This window comes from Giraffa tippelskirchi, chromosome 2 (assembly GCF_054371585.1).
Source record: "Giraffa tippelskirchi isolate mGirTip1 chromosome 2, T2T-mGirTip1v1.2.pri, whole genome shotgun sequence".
Taxonomy (NCBI): Eukaryota; Metazoa; Chordata; class Mammalia; order Artiodactyla; family Giraffidae; genus Giraffa; species Giraffa tippelskirchi.
The window spans coordinates 129,035,182-129,052,606 of NC_137276.1; the positions used below are offsets into that span (position 1 = coordinate 129,035,182).

General features: G+C 41.1%; 1 protein-coding gene and 1 long non-coding RNA gene across 4 annotated transcripts in view; one reads left to right on the forward strand and one right to left on the reverse strand.

The window, feature by feature from the left end:
- SCHIP1 (schwannomin interacting protein 1) overlaps positions 1-17,425 on the forward strand; it is a 992,315-nt gene that overhangs the window by 186,093 nt on the left and 788,797 nt on the right. The window contains exon 1 of one of the 3 annotated variants that reach the window (XM_081570682.1): positions 5,873-6,048. The exons of the other annotated variants lie outside the window; for them this stretch is intronic. The gene's annotated coding sequence lies outside the window, so the exon portion shown is untranslated. Of the gene's footprint in view, positions 1-5,872; positions 6,049-17,425 lie in introns of those variants that run through there. 3 annotated transcript variants of the gene reach the window in all.
- LOC145538521 (uncharacterized) lies at positions 1,638-5,795 on the reverse strand. Its single transcript, XR_014076973.1, has 6 exons — positions 5,665-5,795; positions 5,241-5,289; positions 4,910-5,023; positions 3,877-4,111; positions 2,718-3,089; positions 1,638-2,372 (listed from the first exon to the last, which is right to left on the reverse strand). It is a non-coding gene; the product is annotated as an uncharacterized LOC145538521 (long non-coding RNA).

The window sequence follows — 17,425 nt, forward strand, 5'->3', positions numbered from 1 at the left end:
CAAACGTCAGAGAAACAGATATCATCTTTAAGGTGAGCGCTGAGGCAGCCTCCCGAGAATCCCTGAGGTCTGAGAGCCGTGCTCGATCAGCCCTCTTTTTCATGACTCTGTCATGGGTGGGATCTCGTGAGCTGGCTCCCGGCAGAAACTGAGGCACAAAAAGGCAAAATACCCACTTTTTTAGTGTGGGCTACTCATAGGGACTTCCCTGCAAAAAGTCCATCATGGAGAAGGGGACAAAAAGAGTAGCCATATATAGTAGAGAAACCTGACAAACCCTACCTCAGCCAGGTAGTCAGGGCCAATATCAATAGTCATCCACATGAATAAGTCCTAATGATGGTATGTTCCCTTGGTTTGTGTGTGCATGCTAAGTCACTTCAGTCGTGTCCGACTCTGTGACGCTATGGACCGCAGTCTGCCAGGCTCCTCTGTCCATGGGGAGTCTCCAGGCAAGAATACTGGAATGGGTTGTCATGCCCTCCTCCAAGGGATATTCTTGACTCAAGGATCAAAGCATGCCCTCCTCCAGGGTATCTTTCCAACCCAGGGATCGAATCCACATCTCTTATATCTCCTGCGTTGGCAGACAGTTTCTTTTCCGCTAGCACTACCTGGGAAGCCCTGCCTTGGGATGACGTGATGAAAATGGTGCTTTACCTCTGTGATCTTCCTCCCCCAAACACAAGACTAAAGAAGAAACCATCAGTCAAATCCCAACTGAGAGACATTCTACAAAATACCTGATTAGTCCTTCTCAGAACTATCAAGGTCATTAAAAGCAAAGAGAGTCTGAGAAACTGTGACAGCTAAGAAGAGCCTAAGGATACATAAAGACTAAATGTAGTGTGACATCCTGGATGGCATCCTGAATGGAAACAGGACATTAGGTAGAAGTTAAGTCAGTCTGAATAAAGTATGGGCTTTCATTAATAACAATATATCAATATTGGTTTATTAATGGCAACAAATGAACCATACTAATATAAGATGTTAATGACAAGGGAAACTGGGTGTGGAGTATAACGGGAACTCTCTGTTCTATCTTGGCATTTTTTTGGTAGACCAAAAACTGCTCTAAAAACTAGAGTTTATTTAAAAGAAATTAAAAGAAAAGGCAAGGTCACAGAGCTGGTAATGTTCATAGCCAAGATTCAGTTCCCTGTTATCTGACTGTATTCCCTGCCCTTAATCTCTATACTACCATGTGAGGTGTTCCTTAAGGCTGTCCTTGGAAGATATAACAACATTCCAAATTCCATGGTAAAAACTTGGATCAGCAGTTCAAATCTAGACCTAATTCATGGCAATCTTGGCATAGGGGACAAATCTGGGGGACCTCCCAGTGTAGTAGAGTCACTGAGGTGCTGGAGGAACAATATTCTAACCAGGTGGGAGCAGAGACAGTCCCCATAGAGTAGGAAAGTGGGGACACTGCTTTCTTGAGCTTGTCTGAGGCTGCAAATGTGGCAGCTTCCACAGCACCTTATTCTGAGAGACTCAGGGGCTCTAGGAATAGAAAGACTGATCGTTCTTTGTGCCACAAAAGGAGTGGTACATTTAGTTGTGTTAGTCAAGAAGAGGGTGGCAATTAGAAAACTTTATCAAACCTATTATCAATAATTACAAAATAGAGCTTGAACAATTATTATCAAAACTTTAATGGAAAGCCACATTATTGATAGCATGCTTATTAACTCAGTGGGAATGACAATTAAAAACCAGTGGGGGGCTGCCTTTGGGTTTTCTGCACAACATGTACCAAACATTTTGCTGCAATGCAGAAGTTTAATAAATGCTTCTCATTTAATCTGGGAGTTCTGTAACTCACAGTGCTTATTTATGTGATAAACAGTTATCATTGATCTCTTATAAGTTATTAATGCTGTATACTTAAAAAGAGACCTTGGTCACTTTTATTAGAGTGTATCTGAAAGGCCATAGATGGAAATATTGGAAATTAGTGCTTCCTGCTTACCATCTACATAAACCTATAAAACAATTCAAAAACTTTTTTATTTCATTTTGTCTGAATAAACCATAGTCTAGCAAAATGGTTCTGTTTTATATTCAAGCAAAGTTATGTGTTCAAATTCATGGGACAATAAACCAAGATTACCAGAGGATACAATTATAAGAGAAATTTTGGAGCCTATGAATTTGAAGTACATTCTAAGATGAAAATTAGTAATAACTGAGCTTAGCATTGGTTTTGGATATGTCAATGGATGAGCTAGAGGAATGGGTAGGAATCAGGACATCAAGTATTGGTTTTATACTACCTATGTCATTGCACCTGGTGTAGATGTGAATTTTCTTATCCGTCTGATAATGGAGTGGGAGTTAGAAATATGTTTTTCCTCTCTTGTTATCTAGGAATACACAAACAGATTTCACAAATATTTTCTAGTGATACCTGTTGGGATTTCCCTTCCCAGGTACAAGTTTCAGCCACACATTCCATGTTCTTTGCAGCATTGGCACATTGGCCTCTTGTTTCTAGACTCAAATCCTCCACACTAAGTCTTGCTTAGACATTCTCATCTTCCAGTCCACATGCATTCTGGTCCATTCTGCCCACCTGTGTGGCCACACCTCTTTCCCCCAAACTCCATGCTGAACACATCACTCCCTGTCCTTTCCCCAAACACATAAGACATTCTTCTTCCCACCATGCCTTCAGAACTGACTTCCCTTCATGATTCAGCCCGACTCACCTTTTTCTACCTACAGCTTCCCTGGTGGCTCAGCTGGTAAAGAATCTGCCTGCAATGCAGGAGACTTGGGTTCGATCCCTGGGTTGGGAAGATCTCCTGGAGAAGGGAAAAGCTACCCACTCTAGGATTCTAGCCTAGAGAATTCCATGGACTGTATAGTCCATGGGGTCACAAGGAGTCAGACATGACTGACTCACCTTTTTCTACCTACCTCACCCAGGCTACTCACATACTCCTCCATGTTCTGTGCAAATAGGGTTCTCTTTGTTTCCTGAACATGGGTGCCTTCTGCTTTCCTGCCTCTGTGCTTTTGGTCCTCTTGATTCTTTGGTATGAAATACCTTCTTTTTTACTCCCATCTCCATGTCCTATCTGTAAAATCAATTCACATGTTCAATAATGCATTTTTTAAACTTTAATTATAAAAAAATCACTAAAGCAACATTAGTGATAATTTGGAAAACAGGGAAGAAAGATTACAACAAAGCCTATGATGTAATTATTATTTCCATTAAGGTTTTTTGAGATAATTTTAGATTCTCATGCAATTGCAAGATATCATACAAAGAGCTCTCATTTGCTCTTCACCTACTTTCTCCCAGTGGTGGTAAAGTCTTGTATAACTATAGTTCAGGGTTACAACCAGGAAATTGACATTGTTACCATCCACTGTTCCTATTGGGATTTCACCAGTTTATCATGCACTCACTTGAATCTGTGTCCACGTGTGTGTGTGTGCAGGTGCTCATGAATGTGTTTAATTCTATGTGCTGTCATCACATGCGTATACTGGTGTGGCCACCGCCAGAGTCCAGACACAGAACAGTTCCATTATCAGGATCAGTAGTTTTACCCTTCCATAGGCACAGCCTCCTCCCACCCCTAGCCTCTGGGAACCACTGATCTGTTTGTTCTCCAGCTCTCAGATTTTGCGATTTCAAGAATGTTATATAATAGAGTGATACAGTGAACAGACTCTTATTATATAACATTCTTGAAATCACAAAAATCTACGGAGTCATACAGTAAACAGAAAGAAGGCTTCCCTGGTGGCTCAAATGGTAAAGAATTTGCCTGCAATGCAGGAGACTGGGATTCAGTCCCTGACTTGGGAAGCTCTCCTGGAGAAGGGAATGGCTACCCACTCCAGTATTCTTACCTAGAGAATTGCATGGACAGAGGAGCCTGGCGGGCTATAGTCCATGGAATTGCAAAGAGTCGTACATGACTGACTAACACTTTAACTTCACAGTAAACAGAAACGTTTCCTAGGCATTTTTCAGGTGCTTGCTTGGAAGTTTTGTGATGTAAGTACCTCTTCCTTCCTCCTCATGTCATCTTCAAGTCAGTGTCTTGTTGCCCAGAGTTTCTTTACAGTTGAGGCCCTGCAGAGACTGTGTGTGAGAGAATGAAAGCTCCTGAGAATTAGCAAAAGTTTCCGGGAGAGCTTTGACTTTCAAAGATCACAGAGTTGGTGGATCTTTGAGCTCATGATACCTGGGTCTCTGAGACACAAGAGGACTACAGATGACAGTGTATGGAGCACATCCTGGCCACATCACCTGCTAGCCATGTAAGCTCAGCTTCCTCATCTATGAAGTGGGGATGATAATAATTTCAACAACATAGGATTGAGGAGAGGATGAAGTACAGAGGTTGTATACTTCTCTGGCACATAGAGTTTGAAGCGTAAGTAGCTCTTCAGGTGTAGACTTAACAAAAATTTATAGAGCATCTGCTATGCTAGGGTGTGCCTGGGTCAGATGCAATGGTGAGCAAGGCTAGGTGGACCTTTGTGTGATAACTGCTTTTAGTTAAGTAGGGTATATTTTCAGATGACATGTGGAAGCAGGACTAGAGCATAATCTAGTCTGATCTACTTTTCAACAAAAGTAGACGTATTTAGTAGAATCATACTTCTCCTGGTTAAGGTCTTTTTTTAAAAATAAATTAAAAGTATCCCTCTTTCGATATCTTTTAACAATCCCTTCCATGTTGTTAACCCCACTCCGGGACTCTTGCCTGGAGAATCCCATGGATGGAGGAGCCTGGTAGGCTACAGTCCATGGGGTCGCTAAGAGTCGGACATGACTGAAGCGACTTAGCAGCAGCAGCAGCAGCTCCATGTTTTTAACCATGGAAGCCCCTTGCTCCTAAAATCCTAGAGAATAAGAAATGGTTTTGCATCACACCTTTAAAATCATGCAGTCTACAGCTTTACTGGGTGATCTTTTTTCAGAAGGCACACCATTCACAAAGCAGCACTCAGTTAGCCAGACGTTAATTCTTATCTTCTTTAATGTAGTCTTAGGGAAAAATAAAATTTAGACTAATGATGAAAGACGTATGCAAAATTAAAGATTGCAACAATAAATACCTGCTAGTGCCTTTCTTATTTTAAATTTTGCAAATTATTGATCCGTGCTTAATCTTTTCTGTTTTGCTAACATGTATCAGGCAGACCCCACCCTCTATTGCCTGGTCCCTTCTCCTGTTGGACCAAAGCCATTCATTATCACCTACCTTTTAGAAGAAAAGTGTTAATTCCTTCTTTGATCCTTAGCTCCATCATCTGTAAAATAGAGCTAAAATCTGACTTTCTTACCCCTCAGGGTTATTTAGGGAACAGATACAGAAAGTATGTGAGAGCTCAGTTGTGTCTGACTCTTTGCAACACCATGGACTGTAGCCCACCAGCCTCTTCTGTCCATGGAATTCTCCAGGTGAGAATACTGAGGTGGGTTGCCATTCCCTTCTCCAGAGGATCGTCCCAACCCAGGGACTGAACCTGGGTCTCCCACATTGCAGGCAGATTCTTTACCATCTGAGCCAGCAGGGAAGCCCCTTAAAATACGTGCAAGAATTGGTAAATAGTGAAGGGCTTACATACAGGAAGTGTTATGAGAGCGGTATGGAGGAGTAAGCGTGAACTTAGAGCCAGACAGACCTGGGTTCAAATCCCAACTCCTCAGCCTGCTGACGTTTCAAACAGGAATGCCATTACATACATGTGTGTCTCCTAAGATGTGCTCTGGTTATTTTCCATGCCCCCTTCCTCCCTGCCCCAATCCCTTCTCTGCTTTTCTCTGTGCCCCTGGTGTCTCATCACTGTGACTGCATCATCCAGGCATTGTTGCCCATTGAGTTGGCCAGGAGGAGGCATTCATGGTGATAGGAAAGAAGCTGGTATTTCTTTGCTCTCTCCTGCCTCAGTGTAAGGAATAACCAAGTCTCTGGCAAGGAATATGCCCTCCTTGATCTCAGCCTCCTGGACATCACCTCCCTGACAGTTCTTGTTCTCACTGGGCTCTAGGACTACTATCTTTTCCTGGTGAGTGGTGACTGCTACCTGCTGTTGCTAGTCTCTGGGTGCCTGGCCACCCCTTATTGGTTCTTTTAGCCTTCCTGTATCCACCTCTGTACCCTTCACTGAGGTCTGTTACTTTGAACCAGCTGCACTGATTATTGTTCCTGCTGAGATTCCAGCTGGTATAGGTGGGAAGGGATTACATTTAAACATAAATGAACATTATTTAGTCTTCAATCTGGCACATAAACAGGGGTTCCCAGGATCTCATTTATCTATGTTGTTTTGCCTCATTTTTGTGCAGAGAGTAACTTTCTTTTCTTCTTCATGGCTTATATAAAATCTACTTTTTTACACTAAACACACAAAACACAGAGCAAGCCTGATCCCCCACACAGAGATTACACCTCTGCTAATTTTCCCCTGCCAGCCCCTCAAAACCAGTTTATAAATCCTTACCCCCACTCAGGTTTGGAAACTATGTATTTCTTATACTAAGGAGTAAGAACAGGTGCTAATCAGCCAAGCTCCTCCTGGAGTTTTTAGCAGTCTGCTTTTTGGTTGAGAACATTCTGTTGTTGCTTTTAAGATTCAAGCTCAGAACTGGAAGCTACCATGGGGTCAGGTTCTTCAGCTTCCCTTCTGTAAACAATCTCCAAAGCACTCGTGGCAGATGGGCACCTGGGACTTTCAAGCTCTAGGTAACTAAGGAATATGATTTGAGGGAAAAAATTAACCCAGTCTTTCCCCCTATGATATCCAAGTGTGGATTAAGAGGCTGCCATTTATAAAATGAATTTATGGTTACCAAGGGGAAGGATGGGGGGGTGATGGGGAATAGTTAGGGAGTTTGTGATGGACATGTACACACTGCTGTATTTAAAATGGATAATCAACAAGGACCTACTGTACAGCACATGGAACTCTGCTCAGTGATATGTGGCAGCAGCCTGGATGGGAGGGGAGTTTGGGGGAGAATGGATACATGTATATGTATGGCTGAGTCCCTTTGCTGTTAACCTGAAACCATCACAACATTGTTAAACAGCTATATCCCAATGCAAAATAAAAAGTTCAGAAAAAAAAAAAACAACCCACAAAGATGCTGCCATTTGAAGGCGTTTCTGATTATATTTGTCTTCTCCTAAATGGTTCAATGAGCACAATTAATTTTACAAGTCTTTTTCATAATCACAAATGATTTTTTTTAATTATATAATTTTCAGGAGGAGAAATATTCGTGAACGATGAAGTTGTATGGCCAGAGACAAATAACATGATTGTCTGTATTCAAGGTTTAATTCAAGTCTGTTTCCTGCTTCTGAACTCTTAGGGTTTTAGAGACAGAAAGAACCTTACTGACCACTGATCAGTTCCTCCCATTTATGGATAAGGCAGCTGAGGCTCAGAGTTAGGGACTGACTTGTTCATTTGGAAAGATGCCATCTCTAGTTTTAGAGATAGTGAATTCGAAAGCATAATCTGAGTGCTGCTATTGACTTGAGGACCTTGAGTAGAAAACGATACCATTTACACTGACTTTTTTGAAACAAAAAACAGAAACTTGAGTATAGTGATCACATAACCTAGTTTAAAATTAAGAAGAAAATCCTGATGTGTGTCTGTATGCATGTGTCTGTGCATGTGCTTGCTTTCTTTTTGTTTTTCACTAGCAAGCTCTGAAAACTATGGGCTTCTCAGATGGCACATTGGTAAAGAACCTGCCTGCCAATGCAGGAGATGCAAGAGAAGCAGGTTCAACCCCTGGGTTGGGAAGATCCCCTGGAGAAGGAAATGGCAACCCACTCCAGCATCCTTGCCTGGAAAATTCCATGGACAGAGGAGCCCGGGGGGCTACAGCCCATGGGGTCACAGAAGAATCGAACATGACTGAGCATGCACGTATGTGTGCATTATTTTATTCTTCTCTTTTCGATATCATTATCTTTGACCTATCCATGACATTTGCATGAATTAAAAATTATAGATTTAATTTTAAAAATACATATACAAGAAAGACAGCCTTTTTTAATTCATCAAGTATTACTGGCACAAGGTCCAGGACACATGAGGTTCTCAAGGGGAGAACAAAACAGATTGGGACCTAAACAAGAAACCATGGGCCCCACAATTCTTAAAGAATCCTACAAAAATGAAATTAATAAGTATTTAAACATCTCCTAAAAATGCAATTTGTCGACTTCATTAAGTGTTCAATTTAGTATGTGTGAAAATTTCATTATATTGGAAAACATTTGAAGGTGATATGTTCTTCTTTCACAAGTTCCTAAGTATGCATGGTAATTGCCAAGACGTCACTGACATTCTAAATTAGATGAGTTTTTGAGCCAAACAATTTCAAGGTAAAATTATAAGTTAAAAAATTTTATGTTCCTTTTCACTTTCCTGTAGAGAAAATTTAATGCATGACATGAATACATTATGATATTATTTATGTTATGTGTATGAAAGCCCTCTAGAGTATCGAAATACATGGATCTTTGAGAGGCTTAAAACCTGTCCAGGGGATGAAGAGGGAAGTGGCAAAAGCATAGTATAGTTTGCTCAAATGAAATTCTGTAGCAGTACCTACCCCCACTGCCTGCCGAGTTACAAGAGTAACATTAATGGAATGGCAGGGAGCTATGATCACTTTCTATTAATGAAGTGTATTAGCTATCTATTGCTGTGTAACAAATTGCTGCACACTTAGTAGTTTAAAGCAACACATTATCTCACAAGTTTTGTGAGTCTAGAGTCGAAATGTTACTTAAATGGATCCTCTGCTGAGGGTCTCAAAGGCTGCAATCAAAGTCAACCAGGCTGTGTTCTCATCTGGAGCCTGGACAAGGAAATAATCCAACTTCTGAGCTCACTCAGGTTGTTGGCAGAATTCATTTTCTTATGGTTGGAGGAAAGGACAGAGGTCACCGCCATCTTTCTTGCTGTCAGCTGGAAGTTGCCCTTGGCTCTTAGAGGCTCCCCAGCATTCCCAGAAGCTACCTGCAGTTCTGTACCGTGCTGGCTTTCCAGTATGGCTGCTTACTTTATCAAATCAGCAAGGAGAAAGAATCTCTAGAGTAAGTTTGATAGCAAGAAGTCTGAAATATCATAATGTAATTATGAGGATAACATCCCATTACCTTTGCCACATTCTATAAATTAGAAACAAGTCATAAATTCCTTCCTTAATCAGGGAAGATGATCACACAAAGCTGTGGACACCAGGAGGCGATGGTGCCACCCTAGAGTCTATTCAACTAGAGAGAATGAGGAGGGTCTGTTCATTTGAATGAATTGATTCAGCTTTTTTGATTAGGCATTTAGAATAGTTCCGCTTTCTGAGAGAGTGAGAGAACAAACCTGAGGGTGACCAGAACTCTGCATCCTTCATTCAGTGGCCTTTTCTAACCATCCTGGGACCCTTGGCAGATGGCTTGCTGGTACTCAAATGGTTAGCATTTCTACCGGATGTGGCATACCCAAACGTGCCTTTCTCAGCATCAGTCCATGCAAAGAACTAGCCCCTCTCCTGTCATCAAAATATTACCCACACAGCTTATTTCATTTGCTCAGGTCTGAGTGATTGGGAAAATGTTCTTATAAAGCAACACAAGCTCAGAAATTCAGAGTTGATAATAACCTTACTTTTTGTCCCATGTACAGATTGCATTTCCACACTAATAAGGCACAACACTGCCTCAGCCCTGAGTTGTAGGAATTATGAGGATTTTTGTCACTGAGGCAGACCCACTTGGAAAGATGTTTGGGTGCATTATACCATATGCAGACCAGAAAATTTTACCTATAGGATGATTGGCTTGTGTTCATGGGGACAGGAACTTTGGCCAAAAAAAAAAAAATATTTTTTCCTAAGAATCATCTAAGCTGATTGGAAGTGTTTGTTCTTAAGCCTTTGACAGCTTTTTTGACTGAAGCCATCTTTCAGTTTACACTTTCTCCTAGACTGTTATGCTTCACCCTTTGGATGTGACATTTCTTGCAAGGTTTACTTGGTATCTGCCTCTGGCCACTGTATAACTCTGCTTTCCTGTCTGGATAAAGTTTTTCTGTTACCCATGCTCCAGGCATCAGTTTTCAGCTCAGCCCCATCAGATGTAGTCACTAAAGGGCGTAGTGACTTGCCCTCGATATGCAGCACCCTAGAGGAAACACTGGACTGTGTAGTTAAGACAGTGATGTGTGTGTGTGTGTGTGTGTGTGTGTGTGTGTGTGTGTGTGTGTGTGTGTGTGTGTGTGTGTGTGTAGGTGGGGGAGGCATGTGCACTCAGTCATGTCAGACTCTTGCGATCCCATGGACTCCATCTCTTGCAATCCCACGGACTGTAGCCCATCAAGCTCTTTTGTCCATGGGATTCTCCAGGCAAGAATACTGGATTGAGTTGGCAGTTCCTCTTCCATGGGATCTTCCCCACCTAGGGATAGAACCCATAACTCTCATGTCTCCTGCATTGGCAGGCAGATTTTTCAACACTACACCACCTGGGAAGCACTTAGACAGTGTTGCTTGCATGTTGTTGTTTTTAGTTGCTCAGTTATGTCTGACTTTTTGCAACCCCATAACTGCAGCACACAAGGCTTCCCTGTCCTTCATCTCCTGGAGCTTGCTCAAACTCATGTCCATGGAGTTGGTGATGCCATCCAATCATCTCATCCTCTGTGGTCCCCTTATCCTCCTGCCCTCAATCTTTCCCAACATGAGGGTCTTTTCTAATGAGTCGGCTCTTTGCATCAGGTGGCCAAAGTATTGGAGCTTCAGCTTCAGCATCAGTCCTTCCAATGAATATTCAGGACTGATTTCCTTTAGGATTGACTGGTCTGATCTCCTTGCTGTCCGAGGGACTCTCAAGAGTCTTCTCCAACACCACAGTTCAAAAGCATCAATTCTTCAGTGCTCAGCCTTATTTATGGTACAACTCTCATATCCATACTTGGCTACTAGAAAAACCATAGCTTTGACTATATGGACCTTTGTTGGCAAAGTAATGTCTCTGCTCTTTAATACGCTGTCTAGGTTTGTCATTACTTTTCTTCCAAGGAGCAAGTATCTTTTAATTTCATGGCTGAAGTCACCATCTGCAGTGATTTTAGAGCCCAAGAAAATAAAGTCTGTCACTGTTTCCATTGTTTCTGCATCTATTTGCCATGAAGTGATGGGACCCAATACCATGATCTTCGTTTTTTGAATGTTGAGTTTTAAGCCAGCTATTTCACTCTCCTCTTTCACCTTCATCAAGAGGCCCTTTAGTTCCTCTTTGCTTTCTGCCATAGAGGTGATGTTATCTGCATGTCTGAAATTACTGATATTTCTCCCAGAAGTCTTGATTCTAGCTTGTGCTTCATCCAGCCCAGCATTTCTCATGATGTATTCTGCATATAAGTTAAATAAGCAGGGTGACAATATACAGCCTTGATGTACTCCTTTTCCAATTTGGTACCAATCCGTTGTTCCATGTCCAGTTTGAACGGCTGCTTCTTGACCTGCATACAGGTTTCTCAGGAGGTAGGTAAGTGGTCTGGTATTCCCATCTCTTGAAGGATTTTCCAGTTTGTTGTGAGAGAATCCGCTCAGTCAAAGACTTTAATGTAGTCAATGAATCAGAAGTAGATGTTTTTCTGAAATTCTCTTGCTTTTTCTATGATCAAAGGATGTTGGAAATTTGATCTCTCGTTCCTCTGCCTTTTCTAAGTCCAGCTTGAACATCTGGAAGTTCTTGGTTCATGTACTGTGGAAGCCTAGCTTGGAGAATTTTGAGCATTACATTGCTAGCATGTGAAATGAGTGTAATTCTGCGGTAGTTTGAACATTCTTTGACATTGACTTTCTTTAGGATTGGAATGAAAAATGACCTTTTTCAGTCCTGTGGCCACTGCATAGTTTTCCAAATGTGCTGCCATATTGAGTGCAGCACTTTAACAACATTATCTTTTAGGAGTTGAGAAAGCTCAGCTGAAATTCTGTCACCTCCACTAGCTTTGTTCATAGTGATGCTTTTCAAGACCCACTTGACTTTGCACTCCAGGATGTCTGGTTCTAGGTGAGTGATCACACCATTGTGGTTATCTGGGTCATTAAGATCTACTTTTGTATAATTCTGTGTATTCTTGCTACCTCTTCTTAATATCTTCTGCTTCTGTTAAGCCCATGCAATTTCTATCCTTTACTGTGCCCATCTTTGCACAAAATGTTCCCTTGGTATCTCTAATTTTCTTGAAGAGATCTTTCTTGCTGGTAAAGTAAAATTTGATGAGCTTAACACTGTAAGGCTTTATCGGCACAACAGGATAATGCAGGTGTTCCTGATCGGGTAGCTCTCCATAGATGATACTGGGGCCAAGGCTCCTTCCATCTCTGGCTCTGCCATCTCTAGCACACAATTTCCCCCATCACTGTGTTTTTCTGCATCAAGCCATGGAAAGGAAAAGTTTATCAAGGATTGTGCAGAAAGGGTTTTATGTGCTAAGCCCATCAAGTCTCACTTTCTTGGGGCACACCGAAATGCAAGGTTGGTTGGGAAATGTGATCTATGTGGCCAAGAAGAAAGGGAAAACTTAGCTAGCAGTGTCTGCCACAGGGAATCTTTTGACAGCCATGAAGCTTCTGTACCCACATGCATATTGGGGAGACTTAGTGGGCAGCACTCTTGAAAACAAGGACAATAATCAGTGGGTTTTTAAATTGGAGCTTGTATTGAAATATACAAAATTTAGTATGTTTCAGATGTTTCTCTAAGTGTTTTTCAAATAATAACTCTCTAATCCTTATATAGCCCTACGGAGTAGTCCTGTTATTGTCCTCATTTATAGATGGGAAAACTGAGGCACAGACTAGCTAAGTAGATTACTCTAGGTAATAGCACCAGTAGATGGCAAGAGTAAGGATTTGAATCTAGACATCCTGGCTTCAGAGCCTGTGTTTTACCACTGTGCCTCATGGACTCCAGCTTCATCCCCACTGTGATTCTTTCATGAGAATAAAATTTTTTATTGATAAGGAAATTGGGTATCTTAGTACAGCCCCCTGAAGAAAGACAGTATTATTCCCATTTTATAGATTATGCAATACGCTTCACAGAAATCGATGAGCCTCCCCACCAGCAGAGCAGTAAATTGCCCCTTTGGGAAGAATGAATTTTCTCATGGCCACACCTGGGCTTTGTGGGTGGGTCTTTGAGTGTGCTCCCCTCAGAGAGCATTTGGTGCTACTTTCGTGGGCAAAAATGTGAATATATGAGGCAAAAGACTTATTTAATCCAAGAAGAGCAAGGGAAGACTATGAATTAACTTCAGTTCTTGCAACCGTCAAGCTGTCAGGAAGTCTTCAGTATGGTGTGAATTAATAGCACAAATACCAAGAGTCTTTCCCTGTCAGGTAATGCCAGCAAATACTTGCATCAAGGAGTGCAGTGAATGTTAGAAAACCCTTCTTATGACTCAAGTTTACTTATTGTTGAAAAATAATACATGGAGCTATTGATGTGACCTTCATACTTCTTTATGAGTGAAGGTTACAGAGAGTATTAAAGGATATTCCACAGCAGTGATCTGACCTTTACACTTCAGGTAGCAGTCTATGAACAATACCTGAAGATCTATCTTTTCAGTTTTTGTGTGTGTTTTTTTTTTTTGCCTTGAGTTTTCGATGTTATCAGATTCATCATAGGACTTTTAAAAAAGTAAAGCAAAAATATGGAGGACAGTATCTCTGCTTTAGCAATTCAATTACAATTAGATAATTCTATAATTTTAGCCGTTCTTTATTTTTGACTTATTGACTATCTTAATCCATTCAGATTGCTCAAACAAACTATCATAGACTGAGTAGCTCATAAACAACAAGTATTTATTTCTCTGAAGGCTGGAAGTCCAAGATCAAGACATTGGCAGATGTGGTGTCTGGTGAGAGCGCTCTTTCTGGTTGATGGATTGGCTGTCTCCTTGTTGCATCCTCACAAGGTGGAAGGAGTGAAGGCACTCTCTGTGGTCTCTTTTGTGAAGGCACTAATCTCATTCATGATCGGAGAGGGCAATGGCACCCCACTCCAGTACTCTTGCCTGGAAAATCCCATGGACGCAGGAGCCTAGTAGGCTGCAGTCTATGGGGTCGCTAGGGGTCAGACACGACTGAGCGGCTTCACTTTCACTTTTCACTTTCATGCATTGGAGAAGGAAATGGCAGCCCACTCCAGTATTCTTGCCTGGAGAATCCCAGGGACAGGGGAGCCCGGTGGGCTGCCGTCTATGGGGTCGCACAGAGTCGGACACGACTGAAGCGACTTAGCAGCAGCAGCAATGTCATTCATGAAGGCTTCACCCTCAGAACCTAATCATCTCTTTAATGCCATCACACTGAGGGTTAGTTTCTGTATCTGAATTTAGAATTTCAGGGGGAACATATGAATTTTGAGGGGACACAAACATTCAGACCACAGAATTGACCTTTTTATTTAAGTTCCAAGATCACATATCTGATCTCTTTGGATTAAAATCTCTTAAAAGGTTTTTACTCTTTCACAAGTTTTAAAAGAAAAATTTGAAATCAAAACCAATGGGTATGAGATATATTTATTCCAACATAGCTTTTCACATTTCTATATACTTTCCTTTTATCTATACATAAACTAGAAATCACAATATTTTAAGAGTACTTGAAATTTAGAGATGAATTTCATAACATCTTTTTATTTAATGTATTCACCACAGCTGTGGGAAGTGAATATAATTATAATCTGATTTTATACATAAGAAGACAGAGGCCCCAAGAGGGACTTGTCTGTGTCCCGCAGCACACAGGGGACAGCTTGAAGTTCAGGTTTTTCACAAGGACTTAGTGTCTGGGCTTTCCTGCCTCTTCCTGTTGGCAGAGAGTTAGTGTGAATATTTCCACTAAAATGTGGTCAGGTGGAGTCAGCATAGCAGGGAAGAGCCTTCTGCATGTTCCCAGAAATCTGCTAGGCAGCCCATTCTCCTCAGGAGAATGTCATCCTCATGATAGCTCTTTGGGTCAGTATTACTATCTTTCTTTTAATAGATGAAAAGCTCTGAAATTTAGAAAGATTACATGACTTACCCAAAGGTTCATGGTTTATAACAGTAAAATTAGAGTTCAAGCCTCAGTTCATTTAGACCAAAATTCTGTGCTTTCCCTCTACATCTTCCAAAATAAAACTTTTGTTTCAAATACTGTGTGTGCTTGTGCGTTAGTCACTCAGTTGTGTCTGACTCTTTGTGACCCCATGGATTGTAGCCCACCAGGCTCCTCTGTTCATGGAATTCTCCAGGCAAGAATACTGAAGTGGGTTGCCATTCTCTTCTCCAGAGGATCTTCCTGACCCAGAAATCGAACCCATGTCTCCTGCATTGCATGAAGATTCTTCACAGTTTGAGCCATCAGGGAAGTCCACCTACCTTTATTGAGTTAAACAGCAAATCTTAGATAACTAGGCTCTGGTACTGGCCTGTGGCTTTTAACCAGTACTTGAGTGAGGAGAAGTTAGTCATTAGCATGGGCTTGTGTTGAGGTGGTATGTGTGCATTGTTGGATCAGGTGGGTGCATTAATGTCCACTTTATAATCCTTAACACCTGCACCTGAATTTTCCTGGTGGATGTGTTCCAGTGCTTTCAGATGAGATTGTTCCCTTCTCTGTTTCAGACTGATGCTCTTGGCCTGATAGTTCATATTTGATTTTCTATATGTATTTATTTATTGCGGTCTTTCATAAGAAGTAATTTGGAGGTTTATTCATAAAATAGTGATTGATTCTTATGTAAGAAGCAGTTATTTGCTTCTAACAATGAGATCCTGAAAACAAGACCTACGACCTATTTGTTACTTGGCCTTGAATCAAACAATGATCTTTTCTCTGAGTCCTTGAAACAATGCCTTTATTTCTGTAAGAAGCCAAGCTAACAGTTAAGTAAATCTACATTTGCACTTAAATCTTTATAAAATGAATTTTCCTGAGTAAGGAAAGAATATGAAATCACAGAGCATTTTTTTTCTTCTTTGGGTTCTGCTTAGTAAGAATGTTGAATTTTTACTTACATGTTTACTTACTTTTATTTTTATTGACTTACTGATGAAAAAGTGAATCCTAGGTTAGTTCTGTTGACATGTTGGTCTTGAAGTAACCTAATTAAAAAAATAAATGAATTAACTATCTTTGTCTTCATTTCTTTTTTATAGAACTATATATAAAAACAGCTTTACTTGGAAAAAATATATTTTATGTGATGGCATATTGTTGGCACTTTTACTGTGAGGCTGTGTGACTTGAATATGTCCCAACTTCTCACTCTGGTGTCATGGACAGTTTCTTTTTTCCTGGTATTATTTACACATATCTTTACTATCAAGCTGCTAAATGATCCCCTTTCATGAGGTCTGGCTCACTGCTCTTCCCCCTAGGCTGAAGTCAACTTGCCAAAGTCCTGCTTGGCTGGCTGACCCTGCTCAGCCACCCAGGAATAATATTTTGCCAACTGTTGGGGCCATTGCTGTAAAGACCAGGACAAATGCCCCTGTGAGCTTGCTCAGGAGCCCACAAACCCAACAGTAGTGGTGGGGATACCTGCTGAGGGGCAGCCCAACAGAAAGATCCTCTTCATACACTTATCCTGACTGGAAGCAACTGCCAATGAGGCATGCCTCAAACATATATTTATTGAGACTCGCAGTCATGCATTTGCTTTTCTCTAGCTGTGTTACAGATCGTGCAAGGAAGATTAGCAATAGGATGCAGTACTATACCCATCTTTCTAATGAAGATTTCACATCACCTAATCATATCATGTATAATATCATATGTCATATTAAGATCTGTTGCCTAAGTTCCACAGCGAGTGTTGAGCAGAACCAGGATCAAAATTTAGGTCTTTTAATTGAGTGCCCTAAAGTCACTTTTAAAAATGATAGGATGTAAATCAAACATTTTTAATAGCTTTTATCTTGTAGAGAAGTTTTAGGTTCACAGCAAAATTGAATGAAAGTAGTTTCCCCTGTTCATACGTGATGTGTATGTGTGTGTGTTAGTTGCTCAGCCATGTCCCACTCTTTGTGACCCCATGGACTGTAGCCCACCTGACTCCTCTGTCCATAGAATTCTCCAGGCAAGAATGCTGGAATAGGTAGCCATTCCCTTCTCCAGTCACACATGTATAGCCTCCCTTAATATGCGCAGCTGACCAGAGAAGTACATTTGCTACAACTGGTGAACCTATACTGATACATCATCACCCAGAGTCTATAGTTTAGAGTTCATGCTTTGTGTTGTACATTCTGTAGGTTTTGACAAACATATGAGAAGTATTCACCATTTTATTGATAGTATTACATGGAATAGTTATGAATTTTTAAAAGAGGGTTAAAAAGGGGCTTC